Consider the following 26128-nt stretch of genomic DNA (forward strand, 5'->3'; position numbering starts at 1 on the left):
AGAGAATAAAAACTCTCTAAAGGCAGGGGGAATGATTGTCAAGAGGCAATCAACAGTCTTGGGACCATGCACCTTTTAACAATCTTGCGGCGCAGGTGTTATTATTCCCATTTTACAGCTGGAGACACAGAGGTAAGCCGAGGGGCGAAAGGAGTGACAACCTGGGATGATTCTTCTCTCCAACAATGTGCAGACTTACAAAACCAAGATGCCCCAGATCAGAGTCTCTCAAAGTTACGAGTCCCTTGGAAAGCTTGTTAGAACCCAGAAGGCTTGTTAGAATCCCCCACCCCTACCCCGAGGTCCTGATTCCGGAGGTCTGAGAACCTACCCTTCTAACACGTCCCCAGGCGGTGACAAGGCTGCTGGTGGGAACCCCACTTTGAGAACCATCATCCCCTCCCCTCTCCACTGCCAAGTTCAGTCTGTTCATACTCCGCTCCAAAAGCCCATCTGCTAAAAGGGGCCTGCTTGCGAAAGGTCTTGCCCCCGAGCTGTGAGAGGCTTGACTTTGGGCTAAAAATGTCTGCCCTTTAAGACACCCTGATTGAAAGCAGACTCAGTCAGTTGTTTTTACAGGACTAATGATGGAGCTGGAAAAGCATGAAATTGTTCCAACTTTGCATTAAGTCCTGTCTTGGTTTCTGAGAAACCGCACATCCCCAGTGTCTTCCTGCGTCATCACTTGACCTCTCGGGGGTGGGTGTGGGGGGGTGGGCAGAGCTCCATTGCCCTCTGTGGGGCCCTACCCTTCTCCGTCTGCCCTGGGGGAGACTGGACCTGAATGGTTCTAGCAGGCCAGGCCACAAGGGCCCTGCAGACCAGGGTGGCACTTTGGATTTCATGCTGGGGAAGATGGGAGGCCACTGAGAAGTTTCGAAGGGACGTGGTCCCTGTGGCTGCTGTGTGGACAGCTGGTGGTAGGGGCACGTGTGAAAGAAGTCGGGGAGACCCTTTAGGGGGCTACGGCACTGGTCCAAGCGGGGGCTGACAGTGGCTTGGACCGGGTGGGAGTGGTGGAGGTGGTGAGAGGTGATGCGATTCCAGACAGAGTCTGAGGGGAGCACCCACGGCCCTGCGATCTGCCAGTAGGTTGGATGGGGGCGTGAGTCAGGAGTCCTCGTGAAGGAGGGACTCTAACACCAGGCTGAGGGGGGCCTGGCCTTCCCCTCACGGCCCATGGTTTTCAAACATTTTATGCATAAAATGACCTGGGGGCCTCGCCAGAAATGCAGGTTCCTGTTCCCATGCCCTGGAGATCCCGTCTGTTGGTCACAAAGCCCCAGACGCTGCACTAGTCACTGCCGTGCTGGGTGCACACGCCAGGGTGATCAGGAACCTTGGGAAAGAACCGGCCCCCTTGGCCAACCCTCTAAGGGCTCTTGGGGAGGCAACAGAGTAAAGAAGTTACGAGCATGGTCTTTGAGGAAAGCAGCAACGGGCTAGCCCTGCCGTGGGGCAAACAGGCTCCTTTGGGGATGCGCACACAAGCTTTCTCCTCTGAAATCCCACCGCCCACCCCTCCCCACCATCTTCATCTGCAGAACCCCATCACCTGGGTAGCCCAACAACAGAAATTTATTCTCTCACAGTTCTGGAGGCGGGAAGTCTGAGATCAGGGCGCCAGGATGGCTGGGTTCTGGTGAGGACCCTCCTCCTGGCTTGAGGACGGCTGCCTCCTTGCTGTATCTTCACATGACAGAGAGAGAGCCAGCCCTTCCCCATCTCTTCTTATAAGGACACAGGTCCCCCCAGATCACAGCCTCATCCTTACGACTTCATTTAACCTAAATTACTCCCGCAGGGGCCCCATCTCCAAATATAGTCACACTAGGCATGAGGGTTCCAACATATGAACTTAGCGGGGGATGCAATTCAGTCCAGAGCTTGGTTCTGCCGAGGTGCACCCAGTACTTGGGATGCTCTCCTACCATTTCCCCAGTCTCTGAGAACACTTGAGCTATTTAGGAAAAATATACATCCCACCCCTCTTGCCTTCCTCCACCAGCCCCGCTGGAACACCCCTCACAGCTCTGATTTGGAGTTGGAAGGAAGCAGCAGTTTGGTGACATTGCTTTAGTGACCTGTTACAGTAAAAGAAATGAAAAGAAACAAGAGCCTTAATATTCATGGAGCCCTCATTACGGCCAAGCCCTGGACTGAGGGCTGCACTTGCATTACTTAACTGAATCCCTCAGAAATCTCATGAAGCAAGTGTTACCATCAATCCTGTTTCAAGAGACTCGTCAAAGTCATGTAGCCAGTAGGTGGCCGACCCCAAGGACCATTCCCGTAACTTCTTTACTCTGCTACCACTTTAAGAGCATTTAAAGGGATGGCCAAGCTGGGGTGTTAAATCCAATCACTTAGAAGGAAGAAATGATGCCACCTGGCAGTGAGGGAGGGAGGCCCCTCCTTCTCTGCTGGACGTCAGCAGGAAGGTGCAGTCTGATCCTTTGGGCTTGGCAAACAGGCTTTCCCACCTGCTCCCCACCCTGCCCCCATGTCTGAAGATAAGCTGTTGAGTATTTTTCCAAATTTCGCTTGAGTTGACGATGTCACTGGTACAGGAGCCTTTGGAACGTTCTAGTGTCGCCATACGCCCGGCTCTCCCCGAGACTGCCACCTGAATGTTGGGATGCAGCCCCTGACAGCCTGTAGCCTCATTCTGTCAATCAGCCTGGTGAGGGTGGGCCCGCGGGCTCCTTCTGGTCCCAAGTCCTCTCCTCTCCTCTCCATGCCCAGGGAGGGGCCTGGCACGCAGGACTTAATGACCACGCTGGTGGCTGCTCTCGGATAATCCCAACATCCATCTCGGGACTTAAGAATGGAAACAAGAATGATACCTTATGTGTGCACAGTGCTCCCAATTTACAAAGCATATTAATTTTTCTCATCCAGTTCTCGGGGTAATGCTCGGAAGAACCCATCGTTGCAAGGATTCCCCACTTAACACGTGAGGAGCGCTGGCCAGGAAAGGCCGAGTGCCTTGTCGAGGTCCGCCTAAGTAGATGAGGCAGCATTTAAACCCACGCCCACCTGACTTGCAAACTCACATTTTTCTTCCCACACTGCACTCTTTCCTAACATCTGACATTTATGTATTATTTTATAGTTTACAGAGCACATTTGCATACATGATATAATTAAATCCAAATCATTGTTGACAGCCAGGGATATTACCCTAGACTGAATATGAGATTTATTTTTTTCCCTCTCAAAAATACCTGCGCTTCCTTGTGAGTAATTCTATTTCAAAATATTGGTGTCCTGGGCTAGGACAGCTACTCGCCGATTCCTCCTCTCTCCCCAACCTTTAAATCTCTTTCTTCTTATCCACCTGGAATAGATGTTTCTGTCTCATAGGGAAATTCGAAGGGTGTAAGTGTACAAGCTTTCTGTTTGGAAATCGTTGGTGGGAAATAAAGCTGAATGATCTGGACTAGCATGAGCTCAGAGGTCCCTCTCTGTGCAGTGGGACGATCCCCACAAGAGCCGGATGTGAAGGCTGCCCTGACTCCAAGGAAGTTAATCAGGAGGATCTGTCTTCTGTCCATTTTTTAAATTGGTATAAAAAGTTTATTTTAACATTTACTTGATTTTTTTTTTTACCACTGGCTATTTGACTTATATTCTTACCAACTTGAGCTTAAATATCTTATTCTTTAAAAAAAAACTTTTTTGTTTTCATTGAAGTGTAGTTGATTTACAACGTTGATTTACAATGCTGTGTTAGTTTCAGGTGTACAGGAAAGCAATTCAATTATACATATACATATACCTACTCTTTTCCAGATTCTTCTCCACTATAGGTTATTACAAGACGTTGAGTATAGTTCCCTGTGCTATATAGTAGGTCCTTGCTGGTTATTTATTTTATATACAGTGGTATGTATATGTTAATCTCAGACTCCTAATTTATCCCTCCCCCAACCCCTTCCTCCTCTGGTAACCGTAAGTTTGTTTTCTATGTCTGTGAGTCTATTTCTGTTTTGTAAATAAGTTCGTGTCATTTTTTTTTAGATTCTACATATAAGTGATATCATATGATATTTGCCTTTCTATCTCTGACTTACTTCATTTTGTATGATAATGTCTAGGTCCATCCACTTTGCTGCAAGTGGCATTATTTCATTTTTCATGGCTAAGTAGTATTCCATTGTATATATATACCACAACTTCTTTATCCAGTCATATGTCAATAGATGCTTAGGTTGCTTCCATGTCTTGGCTATTGTAAATAGTGCTGCTATGAATGTTGGGGTGTCTTCCATCCATTCTTAGGGTGCCTTGCAGCCTGTCTGTGGCTACGTGGTCCCCCAGACCTTACCACAATGTCTCCAGGCTTGGGGCTGGGTCTCCCAGGGCCTTTCCCCTGAGATGGCGTTTGGCCCCGTGCAGCAGTGACTCATAGGCTGGTCTGGGTCCCAGCTCTGCCACTTACCTGCTGTCTAGTCTTTCAGGAGCCGTTTCACCTCTGGAGGTCTTGATTTCTTCGTCTGTAAAGAGTGGCTTTTACAGGGCACCACCCAGAAAAGGCCAAATACAGGGCTGAAGAAATACCAGTCACCTCCCCACTTTGATGTCTGGCCTCTCCCTCTGCCTGGGGTGCTATCAGAACACTGGTCCCATTTTCTCCTTTACTGCAGGCAGCTGACCACCCGTCTCTACTGTCGTGAGGCCAGAAGCCTCGCCTCCACCTCCAGGTATCCCAGGGCAGGCTTTCAAAAAGTGTTTGTGGAATCAATGAAGCCAACTGGGATTACAGGAGGAGGAAGCACGCAGGGGCGTTAGGCGACCCGGATTCTCACGTGGTCTCTGCCCCTGTGCCTGGTGTTGGGCCAGTCACTCCCCGTCTCTGGGCCTCACTTTCTCTGTCTGGGAAATGGGCAGAGGACAGGGCCATTTCTCAGGATTCCAGAAGCATTAGGAGGGATGGTGGCTTTTGAATGTTTTAAAAATGATAATAAATAGTAACCCACATTCATTGAGGACGCTCCACCCTCCAGGACTCACTTCCCCACAATCACGCCTTTAGTCTCATGGCAACCCTGAGAGGGTTATATTCACCCTCTAATATTCACATTGTGCAGATGAGAGGGCTGAACTCAGGCCCAGCCCCTTGCCCAAGGTTATACTTCCTGCATTCAAGGTCACACCGTTGGGAGTGATGGTGCTGTGACCCCCACCGCTGCTCCACACCGCCTCTCCCCAAACCCGATGGAAACCTCCTTGAGGCCAGTTTCAAGGGACCAAGCCGTGCTCTTGCTGCTCCCCCACAGCTGGGGAACAGAAGCTGCATTCACGCAGTCACTGTCTCTAAGCATTACGGCAACAAGTCACCGCCACCTTTGTCCTTGGCTAGACGGAAAAATTACTAAGTGTCAGAAACGAACCATAAATAGACCTTGGAGAAAAACCATTCCCCCCTGATGCCCGTGGCACCCAAATAACAAACATAACCAAAGACGAAAGCGGCCAGTCCATCATTTCATTAATCACAGGTCACACCGCTGGCTGATGCCGAGAGGCCGGGAGGTCCTGCTCCAGTCCCAGCCAGTGTCACCCCTGATTCCACCATGGCAAGGAGCAAGCTCCTGAATCACTGTCTGGGGAGACAGGCTCGGGGGCTGGTCACAGCTTCCCGTATCTCCCTCATGCTATTCTAGACATTTCTTGTGGGATGAATGGCTCCAACGGAATCTTCTGAGGTTCAGCACTCATCCCTCAGCAAATGGGCACTGTCTCTGACTTGGAAAGGACTTCTGAGGTCACACACGCCGGGCCCTTACAGGATCACAACACCGCTCAGTAAGAAGAATTAACGAGCGTAGCTGGCCTATGGCGCATGCGTGGATGTATCAGGACCGGGACCGCGGTGAGCTCCTTGGGGGGTGCCTCTTCCCTCATCCTAAAAACAAAATCTGGGTGGCAGGTGCGTTTCTGACGCCATTTCACCCTTTGGTTGTTCATCTGTGTTTAATGACACAGCGAAGCTCTGCTTCTGTCTTGGGCTGTTTGTTGGATGCCACAGGCTTCCGTGGTGCAGGGAGGTAAAGACATTCGCCCAGAGCCCTGCAGACGGGAGGCAGTGATGGGGATGCGAGCCCAGCTCTGTGCGTCTGCCCTCAAGGGTTTACTCAGAGAGGCAGGGAAGGAACCGCAAGTCACGGGCCAGCACAGTGTGGTTTCCGCTACTGTCTCTCTGGCTTCCTGCAGTTTCCCTGGGTGGTGCCCTCCCTGACCTTGCTAATGGTGGTCACCTAGGCCTCCCCTGGCCACCTCCAGTGATGGGGGTCTCATCACCTCCCCAGGAGGCCTCTTCTCGCTGTGTGTTCTCTTGCCTCTGAGCTGAAATGTGCCAAGTTCCCCACTGGCCCCACTTTTCCAGAGAGCAAATCTAACTCTTCTCCCCGACAAGAGCCACATTCTGAGAGGATTTGTAAGGCAGCAACTGGAGCAATTCAATTCCGTAGATGCTCGCTGGTCACCTACCAGGTGGATACAGAGAAGAGCAAGCCCTCAACTGATGGAAGGGAGGTGGGAGTGGGGCTGGGGGAGAGAGGGTGGAGCTGGAAGTGGGTACGGTTAGAAGGCAAGGGAAGAAGCAGATAATTGCCTGGGAGAGGCAGGGACATTGAGAGAGCCTCAGGGAGGAGAGGCAGGTGGTCTGGAGTCAGTGCCTGGTGTCCCCAGACCTATTAGCATCTCACCTTCTCCTGAATCATGCCCACTGGCCAGCAAAAACACCCTGGTCTTGCACTGTTTACAGGCTGCCTTGACCTTGCTTCCATGAGTCTTCTTTCTATCTCTGCTCCCTGCTCAGCCAAACTTCCCAAAGGGATGCTGGCACAAGCACCGTCTCCACAGCCTGCCCTCCGGCTCCTCAGGGTGGCCGTCCGTTCCCTACCTCGCCCGCTACCAAGCTGCTGTCGCCAAATGACTGGCCACCTTCCCTTCCCTTCTCAGTTCGTGGGCACTCTCTGCGTCTGTCCACGGGGAAGCTCCCTCCTTGGACACTCTCATCCCTAACACCCCACTCCCTGCTTCTCTTTGTCTCTCTGGGAACTCCTGGCTGGGGCTCTCCCGTCATTTGCCAGCTTTGCCCTGCTCTCAGGGTGGGCGGGGGTCCTGCAGGGCTCTCCACCCTGTCATTCATTCCCTGGGTTTTAAATACTCTCTGGGAATCAACGCCTTCAAGAATCAACTGTTATTTCCAGGCTGGACTGCTTTTTTGCCACTGGGGTGTCTCATTAGCAACTCAAAGAGCCTGTTAGAAATGGATCTTGAGGTCTTCCTTTCCTGATTCTGCTTTTCCTGAAGTCTTACCCATTTAAATAAATTCTATCTCCACCCACCTAGTGGCTCCAGCCAGAAGTCTTGAGAGCCTCTGATGAAACTCCCCTCCCAACAATGCCCCAAATACTTTACCCGCACCATCGATGTCCCCCCACCCCCAGTCTGCAAGGCCATCACTCCCCTGGACTCCCACGCAGCCTCTTGGCTGGTCTCCCCACTTCCGACACTGCATCCAGAATGACCTTCTAGAAACACGAGTCAAGCCACACATCCCCCTGCCAACAACACTCAGAACAAATCCACACAGTAGGATCTAGCCCCTGCCTGCCTCTGCGGTTGCTGCACCGCCTGCCTTCGAATCACACATCCTTCCGCGCCCTCACCAGCTCCCTTTCATTTCCCAGATCCTCCACACACTGTCCCACCTCAGGCTCAGGTCACTAGCCGCTCCTTCTGCTCGAACACCTTTCCCCTCAGCCTTTCACTGGTTCCCACTTAGATCTCAGTCCCAATCTTACTTTTACTGACAGATCTCCCTGACTCACCTCCTAATAATAAATTAGGTCTTTGCCAGTCTCCTTAAAACTTATTTTATTTCACAGAACTCATCACAACATGTAATCAATTACCTTTATTTCTGTGTTTAATATCTGTCTGTCTCTGTCAGGGGCATGGGGCTTGGGGGTCTGTCCTGTTGGTCACAGCACAAGCCATCACCACCAGTGCCAGGCAGGTGGTAGGGGCCATTGGACATTAGTTGACTAATGGAGTGAAATCTGTAGGCGTAACGCATGGAACCCAGTAGGTGTTTGGTAAATGTCAGTCCTCCCCTCCCTCCCCACCGCTCGGGTCATTGATGAATGATTTTACGAGCGTGCCTTTAGCATCCACTTAGGGTAGAAGGAACCCAGACCTGACATACACACGCCGAAGGTCAAGCCCGGGGTCTGCCTTTTTCACGCTCCTAGGTGACCTTGGCTCATTCACTTCACTTCCGGGAGCCTCACCTTCCACCTCCCCTGCCAGGCTCAGGGAGAGGACTTAGATGCAAGGTGCCTGGCCTGGCACACAGAAGACACCCCGTCAATCTGAGCTTCTTTCTTTATTATCTTTAGGTGATCAGAGGGGCCAAGCCTGGCAGGTCAGCAGTCTGCCGCCCTAGAGGGCAGAGGCTCTGATTCTCCAGTCCATTGTCATTGCTCTTCCTTTGCAGAAAATAGGCAATTTGGGGGAAGTGGGGCCACCCTAACTCACCTGCCAAATGCAGCCCTCTTCCCTGCTCCCTACCTTTGCCCTCCAGTTAATTGGCAGGGCCTTCTGGAATTTAGAGACCAGAGTCAGGAGCCTTGAGGGTGGGGGTGCCCACGTCACAGGAAGACCTAGGCCTGTCCTTAAGAAGAGGCCCCTCTCTCAGGAGCCGGCCTGTCACTTGGAGAGGTGACGGGAAGCAGATCAGTGTCAAAAATAAGACAGAGGAGTGGGTTTCAACTTGACTTATATTAAGAATGTCACTTTAGAGCACAAATGAGAGAGAAGAGAAATGCTCTTTTATGCGGGGAGTTTATTTTTGTCACTTTGTCAGAGATAAATTGCAGCCCTGAGGGCACTGGAGCTGCACAGAATTACCCAAAACATTAACATGCAAATTGCCTTCTTTAGAGAAGGTAATTTTATTAGTGCACGAAAACGTTTCTTTCACTGTACCTCTGCTCAGGAATAGTGTCATTTGGGTGCCAGCTGGGGCCACCACAAATGGAGAATTAGGGAGAGTCCTCAAATTGGTTAGGAGTCTATTACCTCCTCTACCTGAGACCACGCCTAGAAGACGCTGCAGTGTTACAGCGAGTTCCCGTGGGTGCGCCTCGTGTAGAGGGCAAGTGACTTATTCAGGATCATTCAGCACCCATGGCAGAAGTAGAGGCAGAGCTGAGGTCGTGTGTCCTGAGTCTCAGGGAGCCAGCTGAACACAGGGGATCATTAGGGCGCCTGGAAGTAGCCACTCTGGGAATAAGAAGCAGTGACATTCCATCCATGCATTCATTCATTTATTCACTCACTCATTTGTTCAATCAGCTTTCACTGTGTGAGGCCCTGGGCCCCAGAAATGCATCAGGCACTGGAGCAGCATCCCCAGGGGGCAGGTGGGGAGGGGAGACAGACAGACACAAACACTAACGATCCAGCCAAGTAAGACTTGCTGGGGTGGGTGTGCCGAGAACTGGCAACACCGACAACACGGAAGAGAGCACGATGGGCAGGGCCTGGAAGCTTCACAAAGGAGGGTTTTGCATGTGGGCATCACCCAGGCAGTCAGGGTGGTAGGGAAAGGCTTACAGGCAGGGAGGCATGGTCCATATAGAGCAGCCTGAACGGTGCTACACAGGGTGAGTGGGAGGAGAGCAGGGCTGGGATGAGGGGCTACGGTTGCGGAGGATGGAGAGGAGGTTGGCGGGGCCAAACCCAAAGGCTACAGAGCTCAGAGTTGATCCTGCAGGTGGCAAGCATCCCTGCTGGGCCAGTTCAGAACAGAACCCTGTTCCTTTGAGATTTCAGGAGGGAGGGGGTTCCCTGGGCCCCGGAGTGCCAAAATAACAGAAGGTTGTATGAGGCTGCACTTATATAAGGCTTCCTCCTCCCTTCACAGACGTGATCAGCGGGGAAGAGTGGGCAGAGACGCCCACCTGCTACCAAGAAGAAAGCACCTCAGTCATGTAAGGTCTCGCTGAACACTTAGGGCGAGCACCTTTCCTAGGGGGCTGCCAGCCCTCGCCCTGTGTTGACTGGCAGCTGCGTCACATGCCCGTGGTGGGGCTCAGGGAACTGCTCCCACCGCCCGGGGAGCTGTCTTTCAGGAAAGCTGAAGAGAAAATGTGGCCATTTCAAGAACACACTGAGCTATTGTGGAGATCCTGAGCCGGCATTCTCAACCTTGACACTTCTAAGATTTCAGGCCAGAAAATCTTTGCTGGGGAAGGTGGAGGTGAGACAGGAGGGAAGGGGGCAGGGCACAGGCATTCAAGGAATGACACGGCAATTAACATCAAAATGGTGGAAGATTCAACTCCCAGTAGGTCTTGAGGCTGAAGATGGCAGGAGATTTGACTTCCAGTAGACCTGAGCTTCATTATACGCTCATTGTATTACTGATATGGTAGATGACAGTCCCACAGGCACCATGACAGCTTCAAAGAGGCTGACCATAAAAGGTCAAAGAGTGGGCAGTGGCCCAATTCCTGGGGATCCCAGCCCCTTCCCCAGGGTAGTGGGAATGGCCCTCCCACTTGTTGGCCTGCGAAGTTACTGAGCCCATAAAAACTGGGAACATGGTGCCTCGTGGCTGCCTCTCTCTCTCCCTAGTCTTCAGAGACAGCTTGCACTCTGTCTATGGAATGTGTATCTACTTTAACTTGAGCACTCAATCCCCACACCTCATGGCCTTTCTCTTGCCTTCTGAAATAGCCTACACTCTATGCAGTATGTATCTCTCTAAATAAATCTATCTTTACTCAACAGTGGCTTGTTCTTGAATTCTTTTCTGCATGAAGCCAAGGACCCACACTTGGTGGGACACGTCTCAGGAGCTCAGCCAAGACCTGGGACACGGCCCTCTTCTTGCCCCACTCACATTCGGTTTTTTCCCTGTATCAGGGGGAAGGGGGATGCTGTCCTGTACATTATAGGATGTTTAGCAGCATCCCTGGCCTCTACCCACTAGATACCAATAGCAACTTGCTTCCTTCCTTCCCCAGTTGAGAACCACTGGTCTGTTAAGACCTCAGGGAAGACTTATGGAGGTCAAGGATGTCTTGCAGGGCACCCCACGGGCATGGTGTCTGCCTTCTTCCCTCTCCCTTGGGGCAAAGGATGGGGCAGAGTGCAGGTTTCATCACATGACTGGGCACTGACTATTTCAAAATGAATGTGTCTAAATTACTCCTAGAAAGATCTAGGGAAGAGAAGTAGGTTGAAGAGGCAGAAAGCCAACAGATAGCAGGTGATTCAGGGTCTCAGCGTCCCTCCTCTGTAAAGCAAGGGGGTTGAGGAGATGATCTCCAAGGCCTTTCTAGTTTTAAAGACTATGATTCTATGCCAGTAAGAAGTGCATACATTAAAGGATGCTACAATGAATACTGAAGTTGGCCCCAGGTGAGAGATGAAGTACTGTGGGCTGGGTAAGGCTCCGTCCTGGGTAACTTGGTCATTTCTTGTTTAGAGACAGAGAACTGATTAACTAGACAGCTCATGGGGTTCTCACTTCACTCTCAGGTTAAATGATTAAGCCCAGATTGCACCGGAGATTCCAAGGAAAGTCTCTGAAAGGGCCTGCATGGAAAACCTCTCTGCAACACTTGTGATTGGTGCAGGTTCTCCAAGACTACTGGAGTCTGATGACAAAGAATTTTTACTACTACTTATCAGCTGGGTGACACTGGGTACATTACTTAACGTCTCTGAGCTTCACCTCTCTTCTCGGTAACCAGGTTGGTGTGAAAAGTGTAAAATGCTTATAGAAGGCTTCCAGTTTCGGCTCTGATATGTAGCGCTCAGAAGTCACCACTCCCATCCTCACAAGAAAAAAAGATGAGCAAGCTGAAGATCGATGGCTTTTCTTACATCTGAGACAGAAGGGAAGAGGGCAGGGCACAGCCACTAAAAGAATGATGCAACATTTGAGGATAGGTTAACTGGTTAGAACCAAGATGGTGGAAGATTCGACTTCAGCAGATCTTGAGCCTCGTGGCACACCCAGAGGCGCCATGACAGTTCCCAGGCTGACTATAAAAGGTCAAAAAGTGAGGGGGGGCCCCAATTCCTGGAATCCCTGCTCCTTCCCCAACACAGTTGGAATAATCCTCCCACTCGTTAGCATATGAAATTACCTGGCCCATAAAAACTAACCAGCCCCACACCTCATGGCTGCTCTCTCTTCTGAGTGAGATGGACCACACTCTGTCTATGGAGTGTGTACTCCCTGAATAAGTCTACTTTTACTTCACTATGGCTCACTCTTGAATTTTTTCCTGTGTGAAGCCAAGAACCCTCACTTGATGGGGTGTGTCCCAGGGATTTGCCCAAGTCCTGGGACATGATCATCCTCTTGCACCCCATTTTCCTGCAATATATCCATCAGAGAATTGAGGTCACAGGACAGGCTGCCACACTGAAAACTGGATAGACAAGTGGATACAGAGAATCATAGCTGAGATCAGATTGCTGGGAGCAGAAGTTGCTAGAGCCAGTAACTGGTAGGAACACTTAATTGGTTTTTGAAGAATTGCTGGAGGCTGAGTTGAGAGTTAGAAACTCCTAGAGGCTTTAGGGGGTCCCCCACACTTTTGTGGGTTTTATCTCCAGAACCCAACCAGATTACCAAGGTGACTATTGGAGAAGAAGACTTCCCACTTCAGGCAGGGGTGGGGGGAAGGTAATCAATCTAAGAAATGTCCGGAGTGTTCTCCATAACAAAGGCCTGCCCTCAAGAGAAACTGCTTTACCAGAGGCTTATCTGACCTGAGGGAAGGGCAGTTAGACAACTCCAGCCACTCCAGCCTCTCCAGGCTTTCTGTCTCACATAAGGGGAGAAAGAAAAAAAAAAAGTTAAGAAATACTTCTGAACATTACAGCCCAAGGATTCAAGGCCACTAAGAAACTGAGACTTAATCATAGGCTCTCTTCCCCAGCACCTCACCACCACCACAGCAACAAGGCTCCAATATAACAACAGTGGATACAACCATGAGCTGCAAGACAATTTAACAAGGAGTCTTTAGGGAAACCCAAAGACAATTAGGGGTTGAAAATAAAATCAAGGAAACTGAAGCCTCTGGCGCCTACAGCAGCAGCAAAAGTTAAATACAGCCAGGTTAACATAAAACCTCACACTTAAAGCCCGAATGCCTCAGTTCTTAGTACCTGATATATCATGATCAGCTTTCAACCCCAAATTACAAGTCCTGCTTAAAAGAAGAGAAAAAACCATGGTCTGAGTAGACAAAGCAAGTATCAAAACCAGGCTCAGATATGGCACAGATGTTGGAATTATTCGATGGAGATTTAAAAATAATGATGATCAATATGTTAAGGGCTCTCATGGGAAAAGTAGGTAACATTCAAGAACAGACGGGTAATATAAGGAGAGAGATGGAAACTCTAAGAAAGAATCAAAAGGAAATGCTAGAAATTAGAAACACCATAACAGAAATGAAGAAAGCCCTCGATGGGTTCATCAGTAATCTAGACACAGCTAAGGAAAGAATCAGTGAGCCTGAAGATATGTCAGTAGAAATGTCACAAACTGAAATGCAAAGACAAAAGAAAAATGTAGAATGTCCAAGAACAGTGTCTTTGGACAATCTAGAAGAAATGTATAAATTTGTAGAAATAACCTACAAAAACTTAGTCAAGATGAAATGGATAATCTGAACAGACCAATTACTAGTAAGGAGATTGACTCAGTAATCAAAAACTTCCCAACAAACTAACATCCAGGACCAGGCGGCTTCACTGGGGAACTCTAACAAACATTCGAAGAAGAATTAATACCAATCCTTCCTAAACTCTTCCAAAAAACAGGACAAGGGAACTCTTCCAAACTCATTTTATGAGGCCAGCATTACCTTGATACCAAAATCAGACAAGGATACCACAAGAAAAAAAACTTATAGGTCAATATCCTTGATGAATATAGATGCAAAATCCTCAATAAAATATTAGCAAACTGAATTCAACAATACATTAAACGGATCATACACCATAATCAAGTGTGATTTATTCCAGGGGTACAAGGATGTCTTACCATCTGTAAATCAGTCAGTGGGATATACCCCATTAATAAAATGAAGGATAAAAGTCATATGATCAGCTTAATAGGTGCAGAAAAAGCATTTGGCAAAGTTTAACATCCATTTATGATAAAAACTGTCAATAAATCAGGTACAGAAGTCAACATATAAAAGTCATATATGACAAGCCCTCAGCTAACATCATACTTGATGGTGAAAAGCTGAAAGCTTTTCCTCTAAGGCCAGGAACAAGACAAAGATGTCCATTCTTACCAGTTTAATTCAATATAGTATTGGAAATCCTATCCAGAGCAATTAGTCAAGAAAAAGAAATAAAAGGAATCAAAATTGGAAAGGAAAAAGTAAAACTGTCACTATTTGCAGATGATATGATACTATGTATAGAAAACCCTAAAGACTCTATCAAAAAACTGTTACAACTAATAAATGAATTCAGTACAGTTGTAAGGCACAAAATCAACACGCAAAAATCTGCTGCTTTCTATACACTAATTACAAATTATCAGAAAGGGAAATTAAGAAAACAATCCCATTTACAACTGCATCAAAAAGAATAAAATCCTCGGGAATAAACTTAACAAAGGAGGTGTAAGATATGTATATTGCACACTATAAGATATCAACATAAGAAATTGAAGACAAGTGGAAAAATACTCTGTATTCATGGATTGGAATAATTAATATTGTTAAAACGTCCATACCACCTAAGGCAATACACAGATTCAATGCAATCCTTATCAAAATTCCAATGGCATTTTTTTTTTTCACAGGAACAAAACAAACAATCCTAAAATTTGTATGGAACCAAAAAAGACTCCAAATAGCCAAAGCAATCTTGAGAAAGGAGCACAAAGCTGGAGGCATCACACTTCCTGATTTCAAGTTATATTGCAAAGCGGTAGTAGCGAAAATGGTACAGTACTCGGATAAAACCAGACCCATAGATCAATGGCGCAGAATACAGAACCCAGAAATAACCCCATGCGTATATGGTCAATTAATTTACAACAAAAAGTCAAGAAGATACAATGGGGAAAGAACAGCTTCTTCAATAAATGGTGTTGGGAAAGTTGGACGACCACGTGCGAAGGAATGAAACTGGACCACCATCTAACATCACACACAAAAATTAACTCAAAATAAACTAAAAACTTGAACTGAAGGCCTGAAACCATTAAACTCCTAGAAGAAAACACAGGTGGTAAGCTCCTTGACATAGGCCTTAACACCAAAAGCAACCAAAAGCAAAAATGAACAAGTGGAACTACTTCAAACTAAAAAGTTTCTGCGCAGCAAAGGAAACCACAAACAACATGAAAAGACAACCAAATAAACGGGAGAAAATAATTGCAAATCACATATCTGGTAAAGGGCTAATATTCAAAATATACAAAGAACTCACATAACTCAATAGCAAAAAATCCAAATAGTCTGATTTTAAAACGAGCAGAAGACTTGCATAGACATTTGTCCAAAGAAGACATACAGATGGCCAACAGATACCTGAAAAGATGCTAAACGTCATGAACCATCAGGGAAATGCAAATGAAAACCACAATGAGACTTCACCTCATGCCTATTAGAATGGCTATTATCAAAAAGACAAGAAATAAGAGTGTTGGCAAGAATGTGGAGAAAAAGGAATCCCTGTGCCCTATTGGCAGGAATGTGAAATGATGCAGCCACTGTGAAACACAGTATGGGCACCACAAAAAAATTAAAAATAGAACTACAATATGATCCAGCAATTCTACTTCTGGGTAATTATCTGAAGAAAATGAAAACATTAACTCGAAAAATATATGCACTTTCATGTTCATTACAGCATTATTTAAAACAGCAAAGATACGGAAGTAACCTAAGTGTCCACTGATGGATGACTGGGTAAAGAAACTGTGATATGAATATTATTCAGCCATAAAAAAAGAATGAAATTGTACCATTTGCAACAACATTGATGGACAATGAGGGCGTTATGCTAAGACAGACAAAGACAAGTACCCTAGATCTCTCTTATATGTAGAATCTAAAACAAAACAAAAACAACCCCCCAACCCCAAGTTCATAAATAACAGAGAACAGGTTGGTGTTTGCCGGGGGCAGGGGGCGGGGAATGGGTGGGAGAAATGGGTGACTTTTTTTTTTTTAATATACATAAATTGAATTTAAAAAAATGAAAAAACAGAGAGTGCCTTGGAACAGTGGGACAATATAAAAGGCTTAACATACAATGGGAGTATCAGAAGGAGAAAAGAGAAAGGAACAGAAGAGATATTTGAAGTAATAATGGACGAGAATTTTCCGAGATTAATGAGATACCAAAACCACAGATCCAGGAGGCTCAGAGAATAACAAGCAGGAGAAATAAACCCCAAATTTACACCTATACATATCATACCCAAACTGCAGAAACCCAGAGCCAAAGAGAAAACCTTGACAGAAGCCAGAAGAAAAATAACACCTAACCTGTAGAGGAACAAGAAAAAAAATTACATTAGCCATCTCATCAGAAATCATGCAAGAAGAGAGTGGAATGAAATATTTTAAATGGTGAAAGAAAAATCCCATAAACCTAGAATTCTATATCCAGCAAAATTATCCTTCAAAGGTGAAGGAGAAATATAGACTTTCTCAAACAAACAAAAAGTGAAGGAATTTGTTGCCAATAGACTTGCCTTGCAGGCAATGTTAAAAGAAGCTCTTCAGAGAGAAAGATGAAAATATAGGTCAGAAACACAAATCTACATAAAGAAAAGAAGAGCATCAGAGAAGGAATAAATGAAGGTAAAATAAATCCTTTTTATTTTTCTTATTCTTAACTGACCTAAGAGATAACTGTTCAAAGTGATAATAGCAACAGTGTGTCAGGTGATTATAGTTTATGAATAAATGAAATGAGTAAGAGCAACGTTTAGAGAAGGGAGGGGAGAATTGGGGACACTGTTACAAGGAACTTGCACTCTCTAGGAAGGGATATAGAATTATCTGAAAATGGACTTCCTAACTGAAAAAGTACATTGCAAACTCTAGGAGAACCACTAGTTTTTTTTTTAAAAAGAAGTATAATTGATACGTTATGAAAGAAAATGGAGCCATATAAAATGCTCAAAACTAGAGAAGGCAGAAAAGGGGGAAGATAAAAATGAAACAAAGAACAAGTGCAATGAACAAAAAGCAGTTACAAATATGATACATATTAATCCAACTATAGCAACAATTACTTTAAATGTGAATGGTTTAAATATACTAATTAAAAGACAAAGATTGTTAGAGTGGATTCAAAAAAGCAAAACCCAACTATATGTTGCTTATAAGAAACCCAGTTTAAAGACCAAGACGTAGATGAAAAGTAAAGGGAGGGAGAAAGATATATCATGCTAACACTAACTGAAAGAAAGTTGGAGTAGCTATATTAATTTCAGACAAAGCAGACTGCAGAACAAAGAAAATTATCAGGGATAAAGGTGGGCATTATATAATGATAAAGGGGTCAATTCTCTAAGAAGACATAACACTCCTTAACACGCATGTAGCTAAAAACAGAGTGTCAAAATACGTGAGCTAAAACAGATAGAACTGCAACAGAAAATAGACAAATCCACTATTATAGTTGGAGATTTCAACACCCCTCTATCAGTAATTGACAGATCCAGCAGGCAGAAAATTGGTAAGGATAAAGTTGAGCTGAACAGCACCATCAATCAACTGGCTCTAATTGACGTGTATAAAATACTTTATTCAACAAAAGCAGAATACACATTCTTTCCAGTTCACACAGAACATCTACCAAGACAGACTACATTCTCAGCCATAAAACACACCTTAAGAAATTTAAAAGAATAGAGATCATACAAAGTATGTTCTCATTACCACAGTGAAATTAAAGATCAATAACAGAACGGTAGCTGAAAAGTCCCCACATATTTGGAGATTAAACAGCACATGTCTCAACAATATGTGGGCCAAAAAATAAGTCTCAAGAGAAATTTTAAAATATTTTTAACTAAATGAAAATGAAAATAGAACTTACTGAATTTTGTGGGATGCAGTGAAAGCAGTGATTAGAGGGTCATGTACAGCATTGAATGCATATAGTAGACAAAATGAAAGATCTCAAATCAATGAACTAAGCTCCCATCTTAGGAAACTAGGAAAGGAAGAGCAAATTAAACCCAAATTAAGCAGAAGAAAATAAATAATAAAAATTAGAGTGCAAATCAATGAAATTAAAACAGGAAATCAATAGAGAAAATCAATTACACCAGAAGCTGGTTCTATGAAAAGATCAAAGAAACTGATAAACCTCTAGCCAGGCTAAGCAAGAAAAAAAGAGGGAAGATTACTAATTAGTAATTAAAAATTAGTAACATCAGAAATGAAAGAGGGTTATCATTACTGATCTCATGGACAGTAAAAGGATAGTAAAGGAATATTATGAATAACTCTATGTCTACAAATTTGATAATTTGGATGAAAAGGACCAATTTCTTAAAAGATACAGTTCACCAAAACTCACACATAGAGAATCAGATAATCTGAATAGGCTTATGTCTATTAAAGAAGTTACATCAATAATTAATAACCTTCCAAAAAAGAAAGCACTAGGCCCTGATGATTTCATTGATAAATTCTACAAAACATTTAAGAAAGAAATGACCCCAATTTTCTACAATCTCTTATGGAATATAAAAGCAGAGGGAACACCTCCTAACTTGTTTTATGAGGCCAGCATATACCAGATAATGGTATTACTAGAAAGGAAAACTATGGACCAATATCTCTCATAAACATAGATGCAAAAACCCTCAACAAAATATTAGTATATGGAATCCAATAACATGTAAAAAGAATTATACACCACAACCATCGAGATTTGTTCCAGGTATGCAAGGCTGCTTCAACATTCAAAAATCAATTAATGTAATTTATCACATCAGGCTGAAAAAAATCGTATGATCATATTGGTAGATACAGGGAAAGCATTTGACAAAATCCAACACTCGTTAAAAAACAAAACTCTAAGCAAACTAGGAACAGAGGAGAACTTCGTCCACTTACTAAAGAGCAGCTACAAAAACCCTGCAGATAACATCACACGTATTGGTTATAAACTACATCCTTTCCTCCTAAGATTGGGAACAGGAAAAAGATGGCCCCTCTCACCACTCCTGTTTGACACTGTACTGAGAGGCTTAGTTAATACAGTAAGACAAGAAAAGACAAGGTATACAGATTGGGAAGGTAGAAATAAAACTGCCTCAAATAATTCTCAAATTACATGACCGTCAATATAGAAAATCCCAATGAAATGACAAACTTCTGGAACTAAGCGATTACAGCAAAGTCGTAGGGTACGAAGTTATTGTATCCAAGTCAACTGCTTTCCCTTATAACAGCAATGAACACTTGGGATTTGAAATTAAAAACACAATCTCATTTACTTTAGCACCAAAATAAAAAAATTAAGTATTTAGGTATAAATCTAATAGAACGTATAGAAGATACACATAAAAAAAACTAAGAAACTTGGATGATAGAAATAAAAGAAGATCTAAATAAATGGAGAGATATTTCATGTTCATGGGTAGGAAGACTCAATATTGTTAAGAGGATAGTTCTTCCCAACTCAATCTATAGATACAACCCATCCCGAATTAAAATCCAGCAAGTTATTTGCTGGATATTGACCAGCTGATTCTAGAATTTATATGGAAAGGCCAAAGACTGGAATACGCAACACAGTCCTGAAGAAGAAGAACATAATCAGAGGACTGACACCATCCAACTTCAAAACTTACTAGAAAGCTACAGTGATCAAACAAGCATGGTCATAGTGAAACAGCAGACAACTAGATCAAAGAGAAATAGTCACACAAATATGTCAGCTGATCATTGACAAAAAAGTGAAGGCAATTCAATGAAGAGAGAATAGTCTTTTCCACAAATGATGCTAGAACCAAGTGGACATCCATATTAAAAAAAAAAAAAGAATCTAGACATAGACCTTGCACCTTTCACAAAATTAACTAATTAAAAATTAAATGGATCATAGACCTAAATGTAAAATGCGAAACTATACAAGTTTTAGAAGATAACATAGGAGAAAATCTAGAGGACCTTGGATTGGCTATGAATTTTTAGACAGGGCACTAAAAGCAAAATCCATGAAAGAAAAAAATTGATGTTAGACTTCATTAAAATTAAAATCTTTTACTCTATAAAAGACACTGTTAAGAGCATGAAAAGATAAGCCACATACTGGGAGAAAATATTTGCAAAATTCATATTTGATAGAAGATATCAAAATATGTATGTATGTATCCAAAATATGTATCCAAAATATACAAAGAACTAAAACTCAACAATAAGGGAAAAAAATTTTTAAATGGGCAAAAGAGCTGAACATCTCATCAGAGAAGATATACAGATGGGAAATAACCACATGCAAAGATGCTCAACATTATATGTCTTTAGGGAATTGCAAATTAAAACAATGTGGTACCACTACACATCTATTACAGTGGCTCTGTCCAAAAACCTGACAATACTAAGTGCTGACAGGCATGTGGAGCAGCAGGAACTCTCATTCATTGTTGGTGGGAACGTGAACTGGTACAGCCATTTCGAAAGATAGTTTGGTGGTTTCTTAAAAAACTAAACATAGTCTTACTGTATGATCCAGCAATTACATTCCTAGGTGTTTGCTCAGTTATTTTGAAAACTTATGTCCACACAAAACCTGCACAGAAATATTTGTAGCTTTATTCATAATTGTCAAAAATCGGAAGCAACAAAGACATCCTTCAATAAGTGAATGGATTAACAAACTGTGGCATATCCATTCAATGGACTATTACTCAGAGATAAAAAGAAATGGGCTACTGAACTACAAAAAGACCGAGAGGACCCTGAAATGCACAATGCTAAGTGAAAGATGCCAGTTTGAAAAGGCCATATACTGTGTGATTCCAACTATATGACATTTAGGAAAAGGCAAAACTATGGAGAAAGTAAAAAGATTGATGTCTGCCAGGGATTCAGGGGAGGGAGGATGAACAGGTGAGGCACAGGGGGGATTTTTTAGGGCAGTGCAAACATTCTGTATGGTTCAGTAATGGATACATTACAGTATGCAATTATCAAAACACACAGGATATATAACACAGTGAATGTCAATGTAAACTATAGACTTTAATCAATAATAATGTATTAATATTTGTTCATTAACAAATGTATCCTAATGCAAGATATTACAGGGGAAACGGTGTGCTTGCGGGTATATGGGAATTCTCTGCACTATCTGCTCAATTTCTCTGTGAATCTAAACCTGTTCTAAAAAACTAAGTCTATTAATTTTTTAAAAATTCAAAAAATGTAGCTTGTATTTGTGTTAATCACTAGCATGCTGGAGAAGATTTAGAAGACCTGAGTCCTTGCCCAAGTGCTGCCCTATATTAGCGAGGCGCTTTTGGAAGTGGCCCCACCCTGCCTAATTCTCATTTCCTCAGCTCTGAATAGCCGGGCTGTGAGGAGCGTCAAGCACTGAGCTTTGTAGCGGTGAAGCGTGTGTGACCCTGTGTACGGACTCCTTGGTAGTACAGGAGCAGGTGGGGGGAGAGGTTGGGGAGGAGCCCCTGGACCATCCTTCTCCATGGTAATGCCTCCCTGAGGGTCCTACCAAACGCAACTCCACCCACCTCAGGGATGCCTCCGCCTGGGGATATTTGGGATCGATACGGTCCTTCCATCTTGGCTCATCGCTGTTGTCACTTTCCGAGGCAGCACAAGACGGAAGCTCAGGACCCAGTTTCTGCTCTGTCCCTGATCCCTCTTTACCCCTCTGACCCCCAGTTTCCTCCTCTGTGAGTGGGGTCATGGGAACAAGACCATGCTCACTGGGAGCGTGAGCTTTCAGAGCGCAAGTGGATTGGAAAACTGTTTTGTAGTCTGCAAAGCATGCACACATGTCAAGAATGACAGTGGTGGTTAAAACAAAATGAAAAAGATCTCCCATTTGAGCCAGGCATACACGTCCTAACTAAATCCTTACAGCAACCCAAGGTGGATAGCTCTGGCCCATTTTAAAGGAAACTGAGGCTCCCGGAGCTGAAGTGCACCACTGCACCCCACCCCTCCTCCGCTCAGGGCTCCCAGGTGGAGGTGCAGGGGACCGAAGTCAGCCAATGCTTTTCCCACAACCTCCATCCTGCGGCTGCTGTGCCTCCAAGATCTGGGGTGGTAAGCCACAGGTACAAGAAAAGGGGAAGGCTGCGTTAAAAAAACAATCATCCCCCTTTTTTCCTTTTGTCTCTTTTTGGGGGTGGGGGGTTGGGACCAGACTATGTCAGAGATCCTGTCCCCTCGCCCTGGAGGTGATGGAGAGAACCACCAAGTAAAGGGGCTGTGGGGTGAACACACGTCTGCAGGCGACACTCACGGAGGGGGAAGTAATTACAGAAGGCACAGCCTGCGCGGTAGCAGCCCCAGATAAGCGTCTGTGCAGGAGAGGGTGAGCTGGCACTTCTGTTGGCTCACTCGCTTTTATTAAAAATACTTCTGATGCCGACTATTTTGTAAGCGTGTAGGGCGCACATCCAGGGAGGCCCATCTGACTCCGAGATAATTTCAAGGCTGAAGAACGTCGCGTGTGCCAGACACGGCGCAAGGCGCTGCGTGAAACCTGCCTCCCGGATCGCGGAGGGAGGGGGCCGTCCATGTATATGTAGAAGCGAGGCTGTGCTAAACATTCCAAGCAAAAATACTTTTAAATATTTCAGTACGTCGTCGTTCACCAAATACGTCTCAGTTGGGGTGCACTCCAGCTGATGAAAGGATGGGAGGCAGATGATTTGCATAAGTCGACTGAGGGAATTTGGTGAGAGGCAGCAATGAGCCTCAGACCTCCACTGATGTCAGCCGATTGGCAGGGTCTCATCCCTCGTGTCCATCCCCCGAGACTGCAGAGCGCCTACTGTGTGCCGGGCACGGCGCTGAGGCTTTCTTAAGGCGTGAACAACTCGGCGCCAGGGAGGTTAGTCTAGCTTCAGTGGCAGGTGCCACACACTGGTTCCACAGTGTTTGATTAGCGCTGTGATCGGAGTTGTGGGAGAGCGGGACTGGTTGCTGCTGGAGCCCGATGGGAAGGGGGACCGGGCCACAGCCAGCCAAGAGCAGGAGCACCCAGCAGTGAGAGCAGACCTCCAGAGGGTAGGGAAAGCTGGGCTTCAGAGACTACTGGAGACGTGCAGAGAAACTGACCCTGGATCTCAGGGCCCCACAGCCCTGGAGCTGGCAGTGCTGCGTTGTCTCCTTTCATCCATATCAGTGTTTTTATGACGTGGGCACCGTTATGATCTCCACTTTTCAGAAGATGAAATTACATAACCTATAGAGATTACAAAGCCTGAAAGTTATCAGACTCAGATTTGAAGCCAGGTTTGTCTGATCCCAGAGCTGGTGGCTTTGGTTACACTGACAATCAAACCCAGGCAGCCCCACGAAGTGGGGCACGTAGCTCAGGAGATCTTCAAGCACTGGAAGATCTGTTCCTTATTTTGGTCAATGAGTGCACAGCACACAGGAGGCACTGAACTATGCCACTTTGATTTCCCTCTGCAAGCAAGGTGTGTGCGTGCATTCCATGCAGACGTACGTCTGTATCATGTGTGCTCGCATGGGTGGAGAAGGCAGGTGGGAAGGAGTCTGCAATCTATTTTTTCTTGCTTTGCAATCATGTTTCCATTGCTCACTGGGAGGGACCTCTGGCTGACATCTTAAAACAGCAAAACATCTGGCTGCGAAGTGAACAAAGCTGGTCTGAAGCCCCCAGATGTTGGTTGTGTGTTAAATGGACAAGATACCTGGGTGCGGGGCTCAGATGTTCCCTTTCGAGTGAAATGTTTGTCTCCCAGAGATGATGCCAGCGATACTGCTTTTTATTGCCTAATCTTGATGCTGTCCTCATCTCCCACCACAGAGAAGTGAATTCTGCTCTGGGAGGAGTCCCGAGAGCAAAGTCTCCCTGACAAGGAGATACTGGTAAGAGCAATTTATGTAAAACAGCTGCATCTTCACTGACAAGTTTGTTTCTTCGTTTGATTCTGGGCAATGAGAGGGCTACCACACCCCAGTTTTGCTGATAACACCCTGATTTAGATTTCTGTCTTCTGCTAAAATTCTAGAATTGGAAATTGAAATCTTCAATTTTTTTTTTTTAAATGACAATCGACAATCCCATTGGCCGGCTAGAGTGTGAGACTGGATATTACTAAATTCCATGAAACTCTGAAATAGTCTTTGGCATTTGGACAGAGAGGAAGACAGTCTACTTAGGGAGCGATGGGCACAGGGTGTAGGTGAGGGATCCTCAGGGGGAGAGAGGCAGGGAAGGGACTGGTGTTGGAGGAAAGCCACGTGCTAGATGCGGAGTATTCTCAAGTCCTAGCTTTGGTTTTGGGGAGTGAGTGTGTGGATGCTTATTCCATGGTTAAAAATAACTAATTAGAAAAGCTAACCAAATACAGCAGACTATGCATGGACCAGGGTGGAAGCGTCTCATGAACCAAGGATTACGGTTAACCCAATTCTGTGCATCTGAGGTCCAATTAAAACCAGCAATCAATAACAAGCCTATTTAAAAGGACGATCTAAGGGGGCGGGGTATAGCTCAGCGGTGCAGCACGTGCTTAGCATGCATGAGGTCCTCGGTTCAATCCCCAGTACCTCCATTAAATATATATATATATAAATGGATTATCTAAGATTTAGATTTTATAACATGTATGCTTTTTCTTACTAGTTTTGGTTTTTTTCTTCTCTAATCTTTTTAAACACCATTTTTTTCTCTCCATTTCAATAGCAGGATCTCCTCCTGCAGGTCAGATAAAATTTCATAAAGGCCTCGAGCATCAGGGATCTGGTAACCCCCGGGGTGGGTACCAGAGTCTCATTAGGGCAGAAGGCAGGTCTGGGATGGCTTCCAGAAAGGGAAGGTGCATTAGCGCCTAGACACACTTGGGTTTGGGTGTGGGGAGATGGTCTTATCCAAATGGGCTGGCGTTTTATGCTGGACAGCAGGTGAGCAGAGGGAGATCCCTGTAGACCACTGCTGCTATAAGCCATGGCTCTCACACTCGGAACTCTCTGCCCCCAGTTACGTCCTTTCAGGAGTGATGTTAACAGGAGTATAAGCTCTTAGGATGAAGGAAGCGGACAGGTGTGTGCACTAGGTGCCACCTCCCACTCCAGTTCTGTCTTCCCTGTACTCTGTGAGTTGACCTTTCACCTCCCTGCCTTGCAGGCCCCGCCCCCTCCCCATCACGAAAATGAACAAGCACCTGCTTGGTGTGGCCCTGGACTGGGGACAGCGTCCTGGGCCAGGAGGCTTGAGTTCCAATCTGGTTTCTGCCACTCGCTGTCTATGGGATTTTAGACAAGTCACTTCTGCTCTTGGAACCCCAGGAGCGAAACGGGACATGACTACCCACCTCGAAGGTCTGGTGTGAGAAGTCGCAGTGATATTTGCACGTAGGCGGAGATCTCAAAACTGCAGTTACTACTAACGATTGTTATTCCACACATTCAGGGGCTGAGGTGTGGCAGGAAGGCCTGGAAGAGCCCAGCCCCAGATGCACGTGTCAGGATGTACTAAAAATAAACGTTTTCTCATCTTCTTAGCTGGGTCAGCAGACGGAGAGACCCTGCCGACCTCAGAAAAACCTTCCCCGAGCCTGCACTGTGGGCAGCCCCGATGGAGTCCACTCACAGAGAGCAATTTAAGAGGCAAACAAAACATGAAAAGCTACTCAGAATTAACAATGGGCCAGATGGTAATGCTAGTTTGAAGCAATAAAACATGATAAATAGCTTCCTGCTGCTACTCCTGATCAATTTCAATATTTAATAATTCCACTGCCACCCCACCCCCTCATCTGGCCCCCTCTGCGGGCTCCTGTGAGGACTCCCTGCATTCGACTCACAGAGCAAACACTTCTTCACTTTCTGAAGGCGTCAGCAAAACGCGGGCG

The 26128-nt window shown here is 45.4% G+C and overlaps 1 protein-coding gene and 1 long non-coding RNA gene across 5 annotated transcripts in view; one reads left to right on the forward strand and one right to left on the reverse strand.

Moving 5' to 3' along the window:
- The window catches only part of TTLL11 (tubulin tyrosine ligase like 11), a 227278-nt gene that overhangs the window by 6071 nt on the left and 195079 nt on the right, over positions 1-26128 (reverse strand). The window lies entirely within an intron of this gene.
- LOC141577492 (uncharacterized) lies at positions 5500-10807 on the forward strand. Its single transcript, XR_012506538.1, has 2 exons — positions 5500-5878; positions 9944-10807. It is a non-coding gene; the product is annotated as an uncharacterized LOC141577492 (long non-coding RNA).

Source organism: Camelus bactrianus, chromosome 4 (assembly GCF_048773025.1).
Source record: "Camelus bactrianus isolate YW-2024 breed Bactrian camel chromosome 4, ASM4877302v1, whole genome shotgun sequence".
NCBI classification, from domain to species: Eukaryota; Metazoa; Chordata; class Mammalia; order Artiodactyla; family Camelidae; genus Camelus; species Camelus bactrianus.